The sequence below is a fragment of the Podarcis gaigeae genome, assembly GCF_964106915.1.
Source record: "Podarcis gaigeae genome assembly, chromosome: 10".
NCBI lineage: Eukaryota > Metazoa > Chordata > Lepidosauria > Squamata > Lacertidae > Podarcis > Podarcis gaigeae.
Genome location: NC_139686.1, coordinates 16,636,198 through 16,655,139, shown reverse-complemented (window position 1 = coordinate 16,655,139; position 18,942 = coordinate 16,636,198). Strand labels below are relative to the sequence as shown.

Genomic DNA, 18,942 nt, shown 5'->3' with positions numbered 1-18,942 from the left:
CAGAATGGATTAAGTTTGAGAACCAAGGTACCACTGTACTCAAATTACAATGGCCCAGAGAGATGCTGCTCTGAGGATGGAGCCTACTGGGAAGTTAAAATGGTACCTGTAAAGGCTACCAGTATGAGGGATTCAAGAAACTAATTGGCACCAAAGAGGGCTACACTGGGGTGCTGGAGCCTGGGCAACTTCCCCAGAGATTTCACATACTGATCCTGTGTGTTCGTCCATTCAAGGAGCGGCCTGTTCAACCAGGCTGGGAACATTAAATCTGCCGTGTGGCAATCCCTTGCAGACGGCTGCAGCACCTGGAGGCAATCAAGTCAGATCATGTATCCACAGCAGTGACCCGGGGAGGAATGACTGCCGGGAGGAAGGCAGAAAGCATAAATGCCATAGTATACCTGCATCAGCACAACTGATGCCTTCATTTGCCCCAGCCGTAACGAAACATGTCTCTCTTCTATTGGTCTCTACAGCCACAGCAGGTGTTGTAACTCTCCAAAGGTTTGGTGCACTCTGAGATAGGTGGGTGCCAGCAAAAGCAAGAGGAGTGTGTTTCAGGGGTGTTGGAGAATTCCAAGGAAAGCTGAAACGGGAGCAGGAATTGCCGGTGTCTGCTTATTTTCTCCATGACCAAAATGGAAATCAATTCAGCAAATATGACTGGTATTTTCTGCAGCTGTTGTTTTCGGTCTGAAAATACTGAAAATTGATTATGTGATCCTCCCTGCTTTTGTGTTGTGTTTCCTTCACATTGAAATGAATGGAATGGAATAACGTAATGACAACGTGAATCACACAATTTATGTAATTAATTATGTGATTTATGCAATTTTGCTACAGTAGCGAGTGAAATGAATAATGTAGCTTTGGGGAGAAGGCGAACTGCAGCCTGTTGGAAACAGTGGTGCAACACATTGTGAAATGGAAAACAGTGCTTCCTTCCATCCCAAGATTTGTAAACACAGAGATATATCACAGCCCATGTTAACACTGCTAACACTTCCTATATAATACCCAACCAATTCCACACTCCTTTGTGGTCAAATATAAGAACAAAAAAACCCCATTTTGCAAAATGTCTTGCAAAAGAGATTCATCTTCATTTTAAGTGACTGCTCTGCCTCTCCATTTTGAAGTAATTTTGTTCTCTGCCAGCTAGGGTAGTGTGAGCGGCTGCCAAGCGATGCTTCGAATGAGTCAGTTTCTATTTGCCTCTTGTCCCAACAGCTATTTCCTGTCTCCTTATGGCACTAATTCTGTGCGCATATTAAAACCCCAGAAAAAGCACTTCTTCAGCTTTTCCAGAAAGGCACAATGAACTCCACATCCTGCTGTCATTAGAGCTCTTGGTAGCAGAGCTTTTTGAAGCTAGACGGCAAACGGAATGTCTAGGGAAATGCAGTGAAGTAAGTAATTTTTATTAACAGCAGTAAACAGATTGCTCCGGCAGGGGTATTCTGTTGCAGAAACGCCTCTCTCCAATGGCCTGTGTCATTCCTAGATGTGAAGATTTGCAAAGAGATCCATGGGCTGTTTTGACTAAGACTCGATTTGGACAATATGCCGTTCATGTGGAGCCCACTGGAAACTGCCTCCACAGGACCACTGCTCCCTGTGGCAAGCTGCACACTTTTTGTTAAAGGCACATAGGGCTGGAATCACACCAAAAAACTTTATGCAGGCATGTGAGGAGTGTGCAAGCCTAAGACCGAGTTCCACAATGTTTTTAAATTAGAAGTGCACAAAAAAAGCTGCTCAGTTTTAACTGTGGTGAGATCCCAAGTCAGTAGCCATTATTCAGTTAATTGAATTATTCTTCAAATTACCCATGACCATAAACAGCTCCTAATCTTTCTGGCTGAGAGGAAATAGCAAAATCTTTTAACAAAAGTAAGATGACTTGAATAAGCGACATCCTTGTCAAAGCAGTAGCTGCGCTCCTTTGGCTGTTGGAGCTGATGAGGAGATGAAAAGGATGGGGAAGCTGCTCAGGTTGGTATTGTGGAGAGGTTTGGCAGTAAAGGTGAGCACTTTCTTCCAGAAAGGCTAGCTGCCATATCAGGTAGTTTAAGGCCTCTGAGATATCGTCTTCCTGTTCTCAGAGCTTGCAGGACATGTGGGGGTGATTGGGTTAAGGGGTCACAAGTCTTGCCTTCCTTCACAGCCCCGATTTTCTGTCAGGAACTGGATCGTGGCCAGTCTAGTCACTGGAGGTCCCATTAATTTGACATCAGCAGAAATGAAGATCTGGGTTTGGACCAGGGTGGCCACTTACACCTTGTAAACAAGAGAGACATGGCCACCCTATTTTGGAAGAGGGTTTTGGGTGACAGGAAAAGAGAAGGGTGCTTCTCTTGCTACTGTTTCTCACCTGACTTTGGTGGTTTTTGTAGTGGTTTTCACTTTGTCCATGAGTACTAGAAACTGTGTGCAATTTAAATGGTGTATATAAGCCAAAGTCCCCCTTATTTAAAGCCCTAAACGGCCTCAGTCCAGTATACCTGAAGGAGCGTCTCCATCCCCATTGTTCTGCCCCGACACTGAAGTCCAGCTCTGAGGTCTTCTGGCGGTTCCCTCACTGTGAGAAGTGAAGTTACAGGGAACCAGGCAGAGGGCCTTCTTGGTAGTGGTGTCCGCCCTGTGAAACGCCCTCCCACCAGATGTCAAAGAGATAAACAACTACCTGACATTCAGAAGACATCTGAAGGCAGCCCTGTTTAGGGAAGCTTTTAATATCTGAAGGACTATTGTATTTTAATATTGTGTTGAAAGCTGCCCAGAGTGGGTGGGGTATAAATAATAAAATATTATTATTATTATTATTATTATTATTATTATTATTATTATTATTATGGCTTCTCTTCTGTGAAGAGAAATCTTGCACACCTGCACACTCTTATGTGTGGGAAGCCTGTATCTATATTGCAGCTGCCGGATTAAGTCTGTTCTGCAAAAGTTCCTGAATGTAAAATGACAGTGTTATGTTGCCTTCGTCCCTCTTCAAGGGAGTTGTGCAATAACACAGAAATGCTCTGTGTGGACTGTATCCTTCACCTCTTGAATCCTTTTCTTTCCACAGCGATAGCCTACACAGGCTGCAGAGCCATCTCTGTCATCTAACCTCAAGCCTTCAGTCTTTGACACGTGACTGACCAGCTTTGACGTGCTTACCCAGCTGAGTCGATGTGAGTATGATGGATGACCTTTTGAAATTTGTGCTACTTTTGCACTGCTGTTTTGAGACATTCTCACTTTTCTTACTTAAAAACACAACACAGCAGCAACAAACCGTTGTAGGAAAACTGACCTTTCGTGGGTATTTGTACTCTGCTTAATGAGAAGAAAAATTCAAATTCTGTGCTGAGAAAACCTGCATTTTCCCCTCCCCATCATGCAAACCCAGTGGCTTTGAAAGGTAGAATCAGAATAATTCTAATATATTACATTGGGCTCTTGACATAGGTGCAAAACCTTTGCTCTATTAGCAGAATCAGCCTTTGAATGACAAAGGGTCTCCAAATGCAGCTTTCATCAACCCAGTGCTCTCCAGATATTTTGGACCAGAAATCAGGAGAAATTTTTATTCTATTTGCATTGAAAGGTGAACCTACCTAATTTGCTCTTTCCGGAACAATAGATCAACTGGGAACAGTCTTCAAAATCCACACTTCTCTGAGTTTTGCAGTGCTGTTCTCCAGTAACGTGTACCAAAATGCACATACTATGCATAAATATACATATATTAGTGAAACTAGCATGTAAAATTGTCTATAATTGTATATATTAGTGGAAATCTGCAGTAAAATGCTGATGAATTTCATGAGGACTTTTTAATAATTGCAAACTGTTGTGGAAATGTGAAAACTTAAGATTGGAAAAGTCAGCATTATAATAAAAAGAGTACAGAGGATTTTCACCTCATTATTAAGATTCCCACTTCATTATTATAAAAGATTCACTTGTTGGGTCTTTTGAAGCTGTTTTCTGGGGATGAGAAAAGCTGCCATGCATCATCCACCATTAAGCTAACCTTGAGAAGTTTGATTCAAAGCAAGACTGACGCTTGAAACAGGCATGATTCAAATGAAATGTGACGTTACGATACCAGCTGCTCCGCTGTCAGGCAAAAGAGGCACATAGCTTAAATAGCACCTTTCGTTGAAGATGGTCTAAGCTTTTTTTCAAATATCTGAGCCTTGGGCGAAACATTTTAGCCTTCCTTAGGAGTGTTAAATGTAGTCAGGTGCAGAATTGTGGGTTCTGGAATCTAAGGTTTTGATCATAGGACAGGGATGGTCAATGTGGTGCCCTCTAGATTTCGTGGGACTCCAGCTCCAGTCAGCAGCAGCCAGCATGGCCAATGGCCAGGAATGCTGGGTGCTGAAATCCAATGATCTTTGATTACCCCCATCATAGAAGATAAGCACCACTATCAGTTTGCAAATGATGGTTGTGTGCTTCACTGTTTACCCATTGTTCGACTTCCTGCATGCTGGTATCATGTGATTGGGACGCTTATCTGCATTAAAAATATATATATTATTCTGGTCATTTATGAGCATCTCATGCGTATAGATCCACAATCAGTTTAAATGGTGCTTCGTGTTTTGTGGTGGCACTGAAATAATAATGAAATAATAATTTATTATTTATACCCCGCCCATCTGGCTGAGTCTCCCCAGCCACTCTGGGCGGCTCCCAATCAAATGTTAAAAACAGTACAGCATTAAATATTAAAAACTTCCCTGAACAGGGCTGCCTTCAGATGTCTTTTAAAGATAGAATAGCTGCTTATTTCCTTCACATCTGAAGGGAGGGTGTTCCACAGGGTGGGCGCCACTACCGAGAAGGCCCTCTGTCTGGTTCCCTGTAACCTCACTTCTCGCAATGAGGGAACCGCCAGAAGGTGCTTGGCGCTGGATCTCAGTGTCCAGGCTGAACAATGGGGGTGGAGACGCTCATTCAGAATGGCCTATGTGTCTCCGAAACAGGCAAGCCCAACCCCCCGCCCCCCGACATTTGAGCCTAGCATAGGAAGCTGAGTTGGAGCCACTGGACTATCTTGATCAGTGTTACCTTCACTGACTGGCAGTGACTTTCTAGGGTTTCAGGTAGCAGACAATTCCTATCCTGGCCTGGAGGTACTGGGGATTGAACCTGGGATCTTCTGTTTGCAAGGCAGAAGCTCTACCTATGAGCTATGTTGCTTCTCTGGCTTGTAATGGGCTTCCCCCCAGCTCCAGCAATGCCGGCTGAAGTCATACAGTCAGTCTTCCTTGCTGCCTTGCTTCCCTTTCTTTCCCCACTACACTTATGATGAAGAAGGGGGTCCAGTGGAACAGAGGACTTCAGCAGCTTCAGAGGCCTAATTTTTAAGGCATGAGCGCTACTCAAAAGTGTTTCTTGCTTTGGTGAAGCCTGGGAAATCGTGTTCCCAGTGCTTCATCTGGTACACAGACTGAGACCCTCCCTGCCCGTGGACTGTCTCCCCTGAGTAGTGCATGCTCTGGTTATCTCCCGCTTGGATACTGCAATGCACTCTACGTGGGGCTACCTTTGAAGGTGACTCGGAAACTGCAATCCAGAATGCGGCAGCTAGACAGATGACTGGGAGCGGCCGTCAGAACCACATAACTCCGGTCCTGAAAGACCTATATTGGCTATGTTTCCGAGCACAATTCAAAGTGTTGGTGCTGACCTTTAAAGCCCTCGATGGCCTCGGCCCAGTATACCTGAAGGAGCATCTCCACCCCTCATCGTTCAGCCCGGACACTGAGGTCCAGCACCGAGGGTCTTTTGGTGGTTCCCTCATTGTGAGAAGTGAGGTTACAGGGAACCAGGCAGAGGGCCTTCTCGGTAGTGGCGCCCACCCTGTGGAACACCCTCCCTTCAGATGTGAAGGAAATAAGCAGCTATCTGACTTTTAGAAGACATCTGAAGGCAGCCCTGCTTAGGGAAGTTTTTAATGTTTGATGTTTTATTGTGTTTTTAATATTTTGTTGGGAACTGCCCAGAGTGGCTGGGGAAACTCAGCCAGATGGGTGGGGTATAAATAATAAATCATCATCCTCATAAATGACTTGAATTGGGAGGGGTGCTGAAAACTTCCACTGCCCATGTTTCCTCCCTTTCCCAGAAACCACTTCGTTTCAGCTCCTTTTTATCCCAGTGGGGTACTGAGCCTAGAAGTAACCCCCAGTGGGAGATGGCTGGGGGGTGGAGGGGTTTTTTTGGGGGGGGACATCATTTGCAGAGGAAGGTTGATTGCCCCCTCTTTGCTTCCCTTGTGCTGCACCTTAAATTGACCCCCAGCCTTCCACATTGTGGGAAATTGAGACAACCTGCGTTAGGACACATGGGGTCATGCCTCCTTTGCCCCTGACCTCTGCTTCTGAAATTATGTGAGATGCTTATTTAAATGAGTTTTGCCAAGAAATCCAGAATGCCTCAACATCTTGTTTTCATAAATGGTTCAGGGTGGAGAGTGGGGCTGCGTATGTCAACAAACAAAAGATCCGTGTACAACATCCAAAGCATGCAAACTGACCACAAATCCACACTTTTAATGGATTTTAAAAATGTGACATAAACACTCCAAGCTTGGTTGGTCCTGCCGGTCACAGGAATTCAGAGGCGGAGAGCAGAATGCCCTAGTGGTCAGGGTTTGCCCGTCTTCTTTCTCAGCACAGAGCAGGAAGAGTTAGTGGCAGGAATTCTGTTGTATGTGTGCTTTTGGAACTCTGCATTTATTAATCTTCTTTAAAATAACATTTATTCTAAATGAAGAACAACTTCGTGGAATGAGAATATATTGAGATAGTAGACAACATTGCCAGAAAGCCTGCCAGGGCCATCTTAAGCATATGAGGTGCTGGGGTACAAAGATCTGCCCGGCGCCCCCTAGGTTGCCCAGAATTGTCAACCTTTTTTTAGGGAGGGAACCCCCAAAGTTGTTGACCTTTTGTTTTAGGAAATAGATGTTTACCTTTAGAATGGTTGCGGGACACAGGGACTCACAGTGCCAACCAACAGGGGTGCCAGTGCCCCACGCACAGGGGCGTACGAAAGTGGGTGCAGGTTCCATGCTGGGAGGGACAAAATGTCGGGTGGCACAGTCGCCGCGCTGTCCACCCGCTGCCTCCCCCTCAGCTGCATGGCAGCTAACTGTTTTGGCTTCATGCGCAGCGCCTGGTGCGCCGTGTAACATTGTGGGTGCAGCGCGATGCATCCTGTTGTGTGTGCCGGGCTGCAGGTTCCTTTGCTGGCTTTTCCACTGTCGGTGCACGCTCCCAGAGCCACCCAATGTGGGCTGCCAGCACAGAACGGTGGGGAATGCAAGCGGCAGTGGAGGAGAGTTCTCTGGAGGTGATCCCCGCACTCCTAGTCGTCGGGTTTTGTTGCTGCCGTTGGCATTGTTGACATGCAGTGGATGCCATCCGGAGATGTTTCCTCTGCTGCCACTTGCATTCCCCATCATTCTGCGCTGGCACCCCACGTTGGGTGGCGCTGGGAGTGTGCGGCGACATCGGAAAAGCCACCAAAGGAACTCAGAGCTCGGCGCATGCAACAGGATGTGTCGTGCAGCACCCACAATGTTACACTGTGCTCCGAACTGAAACAGCCACCATGCAGCTGGGGCAAGAACTGACAGCCGAGCGGAGCAGAGCGGTGGCTCAGCGTGAGTTTGGGGTTGAGCAGTCGAGTCTAGGGAAGAGCTACCTGCGGCACTCCGATGGGATCTGCTCCGCTCGGCTGTCGGCAGCTCTTCCCCAGACTCCAACGCTCAGCCCTGGACTCTCAGCCTGGTGCCCAGTGGCGTAGCGTGGGGGGTGCAGGGGGGGCCGGCCGCACTGGGCGCAACATCTGGGGGATAGGGTTAGGGGGTGCAAATCCACGGGTTAGGGGGTGCAAATTACTTGCCTTGCCCCGGGTGCTGACAACCCACGCTACGCCACTGCTGGCGCCTCTGAGAGCCCGACACCCAGGTGCCATGCACCCCTAGCGCCAACAGTTAAGACGGCCCTGAGGGCCACTATATTGATCAAATAGAGGTGGTCTGAGCCAAGTATCAGATAAAGGCAAATAAAGTCCTATCTTGGACATGGACACCCAGATGCTCTTATCATTGCCTTGCTGGATTGGATTAACAGTTTATCTAATCCAGCATTTTGTCTTCAACAGGGATTAAGAATAAAACTGTGCCTTTCTACAAACTTTTGCAGGAACACTTGGACTACTGTGTACAGTTCTGGTTGCCTTACCCCAAATAGGATACTGTAGAGCTGTTAACCGTTCTGGTATCATAGAATTTTAGAATTGGAAGGGACCCTGAGGCAGGAATCTCAGCTAAAGCATCCATGACAGATGGCCATCCATCTTCTCCTTAACAATCTCCAGGGAAGGAGAGTCCACAACCTCCTGAGGGAGTCCGTTCCACTATTGAACAGCTCTTACTGTCAGGAAGTTTTTCCTGATGTTTAGTCAGAATCTCCTTTCTTCTAACTTGAAGCCACTGGTTCGAATCCTACCTTCCAGAGCAGGAGAAAACAAGCTTGTTCCCTCCTCCATGTGATAGCCCTTGAGATATTTGAAGATGGCCATCATATCTCCTCTCAGTCTCCTCCTTTCCAGGCTAAACATACCCAGCTCCTTCAACCACTCCTCATAAGGCTTGGTTTCCAGACCCTGGATCATCTTGGTCGCCCTCCTTTGCACACATTCCAGCTTGTCAACTTCCTTCTTAAATTGTGGTGCCCAGAATTGGACACAGTATTCCAGGTGTGGTCTGACCAAGGCAGAATAGAGTGGGACTATTATTTCCCTTGATCTGGACATTATACTTTTGTCAGGGGCGTAGCATGGGGAGGGTCTTCTGGGGCTATTGCCCTGGCTGCATGGGGGTGTGTGTGCTTTGTTCACGCTCCCCTCCCTGAGCCAGGCAGTAAAATGTCCTGAAGTCTGGTGAAGTTTAACCCAACATTTAAAGCATTCCATAGCCTTTGATGGCTCAGTTTTGGAATGCCTTAATTAATATTTCAGCTCTGCTTCTTTCACTACTACAGTAGTACTCAGCTGGAGTTACAAAGGAATAAGGCAGTGTCGCTTTACAAATAGGGAAACTGAAACTGAGGAGAGTGGAAGACGTACAATGAAATTCTGAGTTCTCGTGTCCCAGAGCCAATATAACTGTGACAGTGACGAAGTTTCCGCCATCCTGTCTAGTTTGGCTCTTAGTCTAATGCTGCAGCCACTAATCCACATCACCCTTTATCTAGGGTTTATCTCAGTTTTTGCAGAGTGCATTCCAACAAGAAACAAAGGCAATGAAGGGGCTGCTTCAAAGCCAATGCCCTGTTTAAGGAGATAAAGGTTGCATTTTTTCTCGACAAAGTTAGTCCTCTCATGATAGGCCTATAATCAGCAGTTCGGCTCACAAGTGATAAGCGTGTGGGAGAACTGAGCGGACCTTGCCTTGCTTTGCTTTTAAGGCTTTTCTAGAGGGAGTTGAAATCCCTCTACTTAAATGTTTCCAAGCAGGATGAACCATGCAGCACAACGACTGCACAACCGCTGAGTTGTTGTGTTTGGAATACATATGCACATACATGTGTTTGCTCTTCTTTGATGAGGAAAATGCCACAGGTCAGTCCTGTTCTCTGCAGATATAATTCAGACAGGGTCGTTGTTATATGCAAATAGGATTAGAAGGACCGATTTTGCTCATCCAAGAATGGAGCCTCTTTCTAAATTAAGCCAAAATATTTTAATCCCCCCAGAGTTCCTTTATCCTCTGCATCTGTCTTACACTGGAGATACATTTTTAAGATTTCTTTGTCAAAATTACTTTTCTCTCCCACCCCCACCCACCTCCCGCTTCCTCCAACTGTACTGTGGTGGGGTCAACAGAGTATGGTTTTACTCAGGCTGAGAAACATCTGAGATTAATCACGTACCCGCAAGCCGGAGAAAACCATCACAGAGGGTCTAATGAATCTTGACTGTTAGTCAGGCTGGAGAATCCCCTTACAGACAGTGCGTGCGTTCAAAATTAAAACAAAGCAAAATACTTCTTGCGCACTCTGGCTCTGTGAGGGAGGCAAGCTGTTCCATTTCACGACCGTTCAAAAGATGGAGGGTTAAAAGGGAGCCGGTCCCTGCTGGTGGCCAGGATTTTCAAGGTCCGACCCTTCACAACACTTGCTCTCTGGTGGGCAAAGATGCCATTGGCTCCTTCCATGCTGAGCACTGCGGCTCTGCAACTCATAAACGCTAAGGGTCTATGTAGCCACCATGGAGCAAGGAGCCGGCGTCTTCCTGTGTTTCAGGGCCCAGAGAGCAACCAAACTTAGATCAAGGTTATGAGGTCGTTCTCTGCAGCTCAGGCTCCCTGAGGGCTAGGATTGCCTGATTCAAAGCAGGAGAGAACATTTAGTATATACGTTTTCCACAGTGTGGCAAAAGCCAAGGCTGCAGCAACTTCTCCTGGCAGTTCCTTCCTTGCCCCTGTCTTCTATTCCTCCCCCAACGCTGCTGTGATTGATCAGGGCTCCATGCGTGCCACACAGCAAGCAGGAGTGAGGAAGTGAAGGACAGAGCCAGGGAGAAAATGGGAAGGAGGGACTGTGGTTGCGTCAACTCCTGTTATAAAGGTAAAGGGACCCCTGACAATGACGTCCAGTCGTGAACGACTCTGGGGTTGCGACGCTCATCTCTCTTTAAAGGCTGAGGGAGCCGGCGTTTGTCCGCTTCCACTGACAGTTTTTCCAGGTCATGTGGCCAGCATGACTAAGCCGCTTCTGGCAAAACCAGAGCAGCACGCAGAAATGCCGTTTACCTTCCCACCAGAGCGGTACCTATTTATCTACTTGCGCTTTGACGTTCTTTCAAACTGCTAAGTGGGCATGAGCAGGGACCGAGCAGCGGGAGCTCACCCTGTTGCTGGGATTCGAACTGCCAACCTTTCTATCGGCAAGCCCACAGTGGTTTAACTCACACCGCCACCCTGTAATAGCGACTCCTGTTATAGTGTGATATTTAAAAGTCTATGTGTGTTCTGTGGCGTTGGGCAACCCCGCTGAGGTCAGTTGCTAGAATTGGAAACTCCACTGGTAACTTTATCCTCCACGAACAGGTCTAATCCCCATTCAAAGCCATCCAAGTTGGTAACATCACTGGATCTTGTGGGAGCAAATTCCATTTGCTGCATGAGGAAGTATTTTCTTTTCGTCTGTCCTGAATCACCCATAATTCATCTTCATTTGATGTCCCTGAGTTCTAGGGGGGTTTTTTTTGGGGGGGGGGAAAGAATTTTTCCTACCCACTTTCTCTATATCATGCATAATATTATACAGTACATGTCTATCATGTCACCTCTTACTTGAATTTTCAAAATGCCTCAAATGCTGTAACTTTTCCTTATAGGGCAGTTGCTCCATCCCCTTGATTGTTTTGGCTGCCCTGAACCTTTTCCAACTCTACAGTATCCCTCTTGAGGGGAGGCGACCGGAATTGTGTACCTAGCGTTCCAACTGAGGTTGCACCATAGACATGGCAATCTCAGAGTTTATAACTTGGAGATATCCAGTCCACTAAGTGTTAAGAAGTTGGTAATTTGAGGGCTTGCCCTAAGGTCACATGATGCAGGCAGTTCCAGTGGCCTATGCATTGCTGCACCTTTATCTTGGGGAAGGGCTGCGGCTCAGAGGTAGAGCACACGATTTGCATGCTGGGTAGACAGTGCTGAACTAGATGGGCCAGTGGCTTGACTCCATATAAGGCAGATTCTTGTGTTCCTAGATCCTGGATGCTCAAGCCGTTCCCCCTTCGTCTAATCTGCCTGTGAAGCATCACAGCCATGGTACAGTCATCCTGAGATTGCACCACCTCAAAATGCATGTAAAAGGGGAACTGTGTGTGCAAGCAGAACAAAACAGAACCCAAACCCCCAAAACTATTACAACTTGGCTATGCCATGCTAAAAACCTCTCTCCTTAGCAAGCAAACTTTCCGCAGGCAGAGATGCTGGGATTCCTTTCATTGGCCTTCTGATCTTTAGTCCTTGGTGTACATGCAGGCTATGCTTTTGATCTTTTCTCCAGAAAAAAGAAACCACGAGACTCAGAAACGTCTTATGTGTGTGCATATTTATTTTTTTAAACAAAAGTTGGGGTTTCTGACCATGAATGCTGAAGCTTCAAGCAAACCTCCCAGTACCATGAGGCCTGCAATAAAAAGGCTCAGGTTGGCAAAACGACTGATGTAATAAACAGAAGCAGGCTTGTTTATTCAGACTGTTGGGCATCAGCTGAGGGTAATTTGCCTTAATGCCTGAAGAGCACAGCCTTTGCTGAACAGAAACTTGTGGGAAAGGCTGTCGTCTGCTCCTGAAAAATCTCGTTTAATTCATACTTTAGTTTAGACAATTTTTGGTGGTGTGAGCCTCATAGTCCTCGAGATTTTGCAGTGCATTTTTCCAACCAAAAAATGTGTACAAAACTGCATACCGGAGGAAAAAGTGTGTCAAAATGCATATATTAGTGAAAACAACAAACAAAACTGTATCATGTTAGGGGGAATTGTTTGCAAAAATATGTACAGTTGTACCTTGGATCCTGAACGCCCTGGAACTCAGACGTTTTGGCGCCTGAACGCCATAAACCTGGAAGTGATTGTTCGGGTTTGCAAATGTTCTTTTGGAACCCGAATGTTTGACAGGGCTTCCATGGCTTCCGATTGGCTGCAGGAGCTTCCTGCAGCCAATCAGAAGCTGCAACTTGGCTTCTGAATGTTTTGGAAGTCGAACGGACTTCTGTAATGGAGTCTGTTCGACTTCCAAGGTATGACTGTGTGTTAATCAAAATGCCTGGCAAAGAGTTTTTTATTAGGAGAAATTTGCACAGGAAGGCTTATGGCTTTTCTTTAAAATTGGGAATTGATGTGGAAATGTGGAGAGCTGAATTTAAGATTGGAAAAACAAGAAAGAGACTGAACTGAGCACAACAATATTCTAGGGAAGCAGTTTCCTGAGGGTGTCGCCAATGTCATGTGCTGACAGCTTCTAGAGCCACTGATGCAAGGAGCTGAATGCAAGGTGGAGAACAGTGGTGCACAAACGACCCCAGAAGGAGCAGGATATGTCCCTCACCAGAGGTACTACCCTGGCCCTAACACCTGGAGTGGAGTCCCTAAGGCCTTGTACACCTCCTCCTAGCAACTCCTGCAGCCAAGCTGGTGCCAAACATATTGCTCTCCTTATCTTTGCACACATCAACAAGGTTGAGAGGGATGTGTGTGTCTGGTCATTTGGGCAGTCCAGGACCTCCATTCATCCTATCCAGACTTGCGCCTCAGAGAGGTCACTTCGGTGCTGCTAACGCAGCCATTTGACTTCACCCCCGAATGCTCAGAAAGACGGATGCCAACAATTCTTGGAGGAATACACCTATATGCTATATGAAGGAAGTTGTGGCAAAAAATGTGTGAATTCTCAAAATGGGCCTCTCAATAGCCCCTTTCCCACTTGAATTGTGGGAAGGGGACACCACGCTGGTTCTGGGAGCAGGGCATTGTTGAATGTCAGGAAGTTCTGGGGTAGTTTCTTTAGAAGGTGGATATTACTATTATTTTATTGGGGAAACAGTCATCCTTACCTCCCCATCAGCAATCTGCCATTTGTGTGATCTAGGTCATGGTCTCCTAATGAAACTATGTGTTTATGCTCAGTTTCCCTTGCTATAAATGAATTATGTTAAGTTTGCTGCTTTGGTCTGCCCATATTCTTGAGTTATTTCTAAAGTTGCTATTAAAACTGAAAGAATGCCAAAGCCAAACACAATTTCTTCTAGTATGGTAAGTTATATTTGAACCATTACTGTCCTTGGAGCCATGGAAATAAATTCCATTGCCAGTGGGTGACCTACAGTGATGGAAAAAAGGACATTAGACATTGAAGACATTTCTCTTAACTTTTTTTCTGTAGTTTCTGTGCGACCAGAAAAGAATACCTCTGATTTTAATGCTACAGAGAAGGAGTTCACAAACTTTCTATCCCCACGATCCGTTTGAGAGAGATGAAAATTTACTGAGCACTGACCATCGCAACAAGGGGTGGATGTACACACAGGAAAATCCCCACTATAAATAAGTCATAAATTAAATTGTTATGACAAAGGAAATAAACCCTAAGTAAAATCTCATAGAAAAGTTCTATGCTCTACAGCACCATCTGGTGTTGTTTGTTTACAATGCATTTAAAATGCTGTTTTCTGACTAATGTAGCTGAGTCCATGGTGGTGCAGGGGCAGGGCCAATTACAAAAAGGTGGCAGGTAGAGGTGGAAATTGGCACAATCAGCTCACAACTACAGATATCATTTTCTATTGACAACTACTCCCTCTTTAGTAACTGCTAAATTCTTTACCATAGTGATTTCCTTGTTGCAAAGCGTCCCGCAACTTTAGCTTTCCTCAGGCTAAGTACAGATACTAGCTCTGGAGGTTTTGTGACTTATCCTCCCTGTTTTAGGCAGAATTTGCTGATCCAAAGGCTTTAAAGTGGAGAAGCCCTTTTACTTTATTTTTTGCCCTCCCTGCTGCTTCTTTTTTTTAAAAAAAATTCCCTGAACTACCCTTTCTCCTTTGGTACCTTTACATAATGTGTGGGGAATTGCTGGAGCTGTCCTCAGTCCATGCAAAAGGCTAAGGTGCGCCCAGGGAACAGGGCAGGAGAGCAGGGAGGCACACCTGAAAGTGGTCTGAGATGACACACACACACACACACACACACACACACAGAAAAAAAGGTGCAGGAACTCCGACCTTTTGGGGATGGACAACCCTATGTTGTTGAGCTTTTTTTTCCTTTTTTTAGAAAGGCAATTGTCATGATTGGCTGTAGAGTTATTGGAAGCAAAGCTGATCTTAAACTGTAGTAGTAGTTGTTGTTATTTAGTCGTTTAGTCGTGTCCGACTGTTCGTGACCCCATGGACCAGAGCACGCCAGGCACTCCTGTCTTCCACTGCCTCCCGCAGTTTGGTCAAATTCATGCTGGTAGCTTCGAGAAGACTGTCCAACCATCTCGTCCTCTGTCGTTCCCTTCTCCTTGTGCCCTCCATCTTTCCCAACATCAGGGTCTTTTCCAGGGAGTCTTCTCTTCTCATGAGGTGGCCAAAGTATTGGATCCTCAGCTTCAGGATCTGTCCTTCCAGTGAGCACTCAGGGCTGATTTCCTTCAGAATGGAGAGGTTTGATCTTCTTGCAGTCCATGGGACTCTCAAGAGTCTCCTCCAGCACCAGAATTCAAAAGCATCAATTCTTCAGTGACCAGCCTTCTTTATGGTCCAGCTTTCACTTCCATACATCACTACTGGGAAAACCATAGCTTTAACTATATGAACCTTTGTTGGCAAGGTGATGTCTCTACTTTTTAAGATGCTGTCTAGGTTTGTCATTGCTTTTCTCCCAAGAAGCAGGCGTCTTTTAATTTCGTGGCTGCTCTCACCATCTGCAGTGATCATGGAGCCCAAGAAAGTAAAATCTCTCACTGCCTCCATTTCTTCCCCTTCTATTTGCCAGGAGGTGATGGGCCCAGTGGCCATGATCTTCGTTTTTTTGATGTTGAGCTTCAGACCATATTTTGCGCTCTCCTCTTTCACCCTCATTAAAAGGACCTTTAATTACTCCTCACTTTCTGCCATCAATGCTGTGTCACCTGAATATCTGAGGTTGTTGATATTTCTTCTGGCAATCTTAATTCCGGCTTGGGATTCATCCAGCCCAGCCTTTCGCATGATGAATTCTGCATATAAATTAAATAAGCAGGGAGACAATATACAGCCTTGTCGTACTCCCTTAACCTGTAGACACTTTTAATAATAACCCTCAGAGTGCTTAGTCATTTCCACAATCATTTTAACATTTTGCAATGTGCAAAGGGGGAATCATATGTTCTCTGAGCAACAAGATGGATTGTATCCATTCAGACTTCCGGGTAAGTCTGCATTCGATATGTATGCATGTGTGTGTGTCTCTATGCTCTGATTAGCAGCACCTGTTTCATCCCCTACCCCCTCCCATGGTCTTCCTCATGAAATACGGTAGTTTACTTGAGGAACAAGTCTCCTGAATGCCCCTTAGATGGAAAAGCTTGCCATGAGCCATGAATGATCCGCAAAGCTCCTGAGAGTGGTTTCATTTGAAAGCAGGTAGAATCCCAAATTGTTGAGACGCTTTTGTTGTTGCTATTGCTGTTTTTAATGTCTATCTTGGTAGAGGAGAACACCAGGTTTTCCAGTTGCACAGAAGTCTTTGTGAGGCAGAGGCAGAGTCAATCAATCAATCAATCAATCAATCAATCAGAGCATAAGAACAAGAGCAAGAATAAGAACATCTAGTCCGGCATCCTGTTTTCACAGTGGCCAACCAGATTCCTGTGGGAGACCTGCAAGCAATTTCTGAGCCCAAGAGCACGCACGCCCCCTGCAGTTTACAGCGACTGGTACTGTATTTTGAAGCATTTCTGCCTCCATGGCTAGTAGCCATTGAAAAGCCTGGCCCACTATGAATTCATCTAATCTTCTTTGAAAACCATCCAAGTTAGTGGTCCTTACTGCTTCCTGTGGGAGGGAGGTCCACCATTTAACTATGTACTGCATGATACCTGTTCCGAATCTTCCAACATCCAGTTTCATTGCAGGTCCATGAGTTTCTGTTGTCATGAGAGAGGGAGAAAAACCTGAATTAGAGTGGAGGTTGGGTAAAGGGTGAATCTCGAAAGATGACTGCACAGTCCAGGAAGGGCGAATTGCACAGGTTTTCCTCTAAATGATAACAGACCCACATTTCTTCCCCATTCCTGCGCCATGCCTTCTGGTGCATTCTAGGATACTCTGGGTAGGTTCCCAACTACTGCTGTGACCATCAACATACCAAGTAAGTGCTTCTGGATCCCTGAGACTGCCAGCAACCAGAGCTTCAAGTCCATATCTTTGAGGCTGTCCTCCAGTTGGCTTTCTGGAAAATTCTAGAAGAGTAAAAACGATACGTGTGGTTGGGAGTGTCTGAAGCGGTGAGCCTGCTCTCTGCCGGCTTGTACGATTTAGGACCCTGCACAATGCCGTTTCTAAATCACAGGGGGAGCCTCTGTGTATAGAGCAGGATCCGTGCTTCAGACCTCGTCCTCAAGCATGCAAGTGTGGAGATGCTTGGTGATGGGTCAGCTACACACTCCCCCTGAAGGCCCAAATAAGGCTCATGCTGCTCTTTTCCATTCCACATGAAGGCATTATTAATTCATTTTACACAAAAGCATAAGCCCCCCCCCCAAAAAAAAAATCTGATGAGATCTTAGTACAGTGGTACCTCGGGTTAAATACTTAATTCGTTCCGGAGGTCCGTTCTTAACCTGAAACTGTTCCTAACCTGAAGCACCACTTTAGCTAATGGGGCCTCCTGCTGCCACCACGACGATTTCTGTTCTTATCCAGAAGCAAAGTTCTTAACCTGAAGCACTATTTCTGGGTTAGTGGAGTTTGTAACCTGAGGTACCACTGTATTGATTTCAGTATCCTGATTTTGATCATGTTCCCCACTCTAGCCATTTTAACTTTAAAAAATGTATTTTTAAAATTGTAAACTGCCCTAATGTTTTCTGCAGAAGGGTACCATATATGTTTAACAACAACTCTGATTTGTGTAGCCTCATGTTGGGCCAAAGGGGGTGGACTATATGTCCCTCTAAGAGAGAGAGAGAGAGAGAGAGAACGAGAACTAACTGACTGAACCCTTGCTGAACTCAGTGGCACTTACATACAACAAGATTGTACTGGTGAACTCTATAAATGCTAAGTATTATATAGGAATTATGTCCCTGTTTGTATCTGGCCACCCGAACTCTGAACAATCCCCGCACCCGTCCTCAAAGATATTGTAGGCTGCTGACTGCATCACATGGAATTACTATATTCCAGAATCCCCCCTCCCTGGGTGAAAGGTTAGCTCAGAGGATCATTGTTTGTCTTGTAAAATATACTGCTGAAAGCATGCAGCTAGCTGAATTAATTAGTGTTCCTGCTGGAATTTTACCTTTTGCATTTCCTGGCTTCTCGCGACTGTCCTTGTGCATGACCTTAATGTTTTGTTTAGTGCAGAGTTCTGCAAGATGCGAGGAAAAAGAGAGGGAAAGGAGGAGGGAGGGTGTCGGCCGAGTGATAAAAGCATTCATAAAACAAGCTCATTCACAGGTGATTAAGGCTTTTATATAGCATTTTAATTAAAAACCCAGAAGCGGATTTAGTGCTGCCGTGGGAGAGGGCCATTAAAACAAGCTGTCAAGTGCAGTATACATAGGGTATGTTCAGACATGACACCTATCCATGGATTTTTGTTACATGAATGTGCACTGAGGGGCCTGTGGCTCTTTCTTTTCCCCTGCATGGCAAGATACCTTCTTTCCAATCCTCACTTGTCGCAAACCATAGTTTACGGTTTTGTCCAAATGGGCAGAAGACGGTCAGTGCTTGCTTATGAACCAGGAGGGAATATTGTTGAACATGAGGAGTGAAACATACTTGGAGTCAAGAGTGGATTTCATGCTCTTTATTCAGCTCATAGTGGTGAGGAGGAATGGAAGTTCCCCCAGAATGTCTGCTTTATATACATTATTTACACAATGGGCCCCACGTGATTGGCTAATTCCGGGATTCACCTGTAGGCGAATCAGGTTGCAGATTCACTTCCACCTGGAGCTGGATTGGGTGGTTCCTGTGGACCAATCAGACTGCTACATTCTGGATCCTATTGTTCTAGGACCAATCAGACTGCTGCATTCTGAATCCTATTGTTCTAGGGCCAATCAGACTGCTGCATTCTGAATCCTATTGTTCTAGGACCAATCAGACTGCTGCATTCTGAATCCTATTGTTCTAGGGCCAATCAGAC

At 45.7% G+C, this 18,942-nt stretch overlaps 2 protein-coding genes across 13 annotated transcripts in view; both read left to right on the top strand.

Moving 5' to 3' along the window:
- Positions 1-18,942, top strand: part of LOC310826186 (tigger transposable element-derived protein 1-like) — a 1,677,490-nt gene that overhangs the window by 1,489,862 nt on the left and 168,686 nt on the right. The window lies entirely within an intron of this gene.
- Positions 1-18,942, top strand: part of CALD1 (caldesmon 1) — a 181,645-nt gene that overhangs the window by 72,693 nt on the left and 90,010 nt on the right. For all 12 annotated transcript variants that reach the window (XM_083700179.1, XM_083700174.1, XM_083700181.1 and 9 more), the window contains one exon: positions 3,086-3,191. The gene's annotated coding sequence lies outside the window, so the exon portion shown is untranslated. The remainder of the gene's footprint in view (positions 1-3,085; positions 3,192-18,942) is intronic.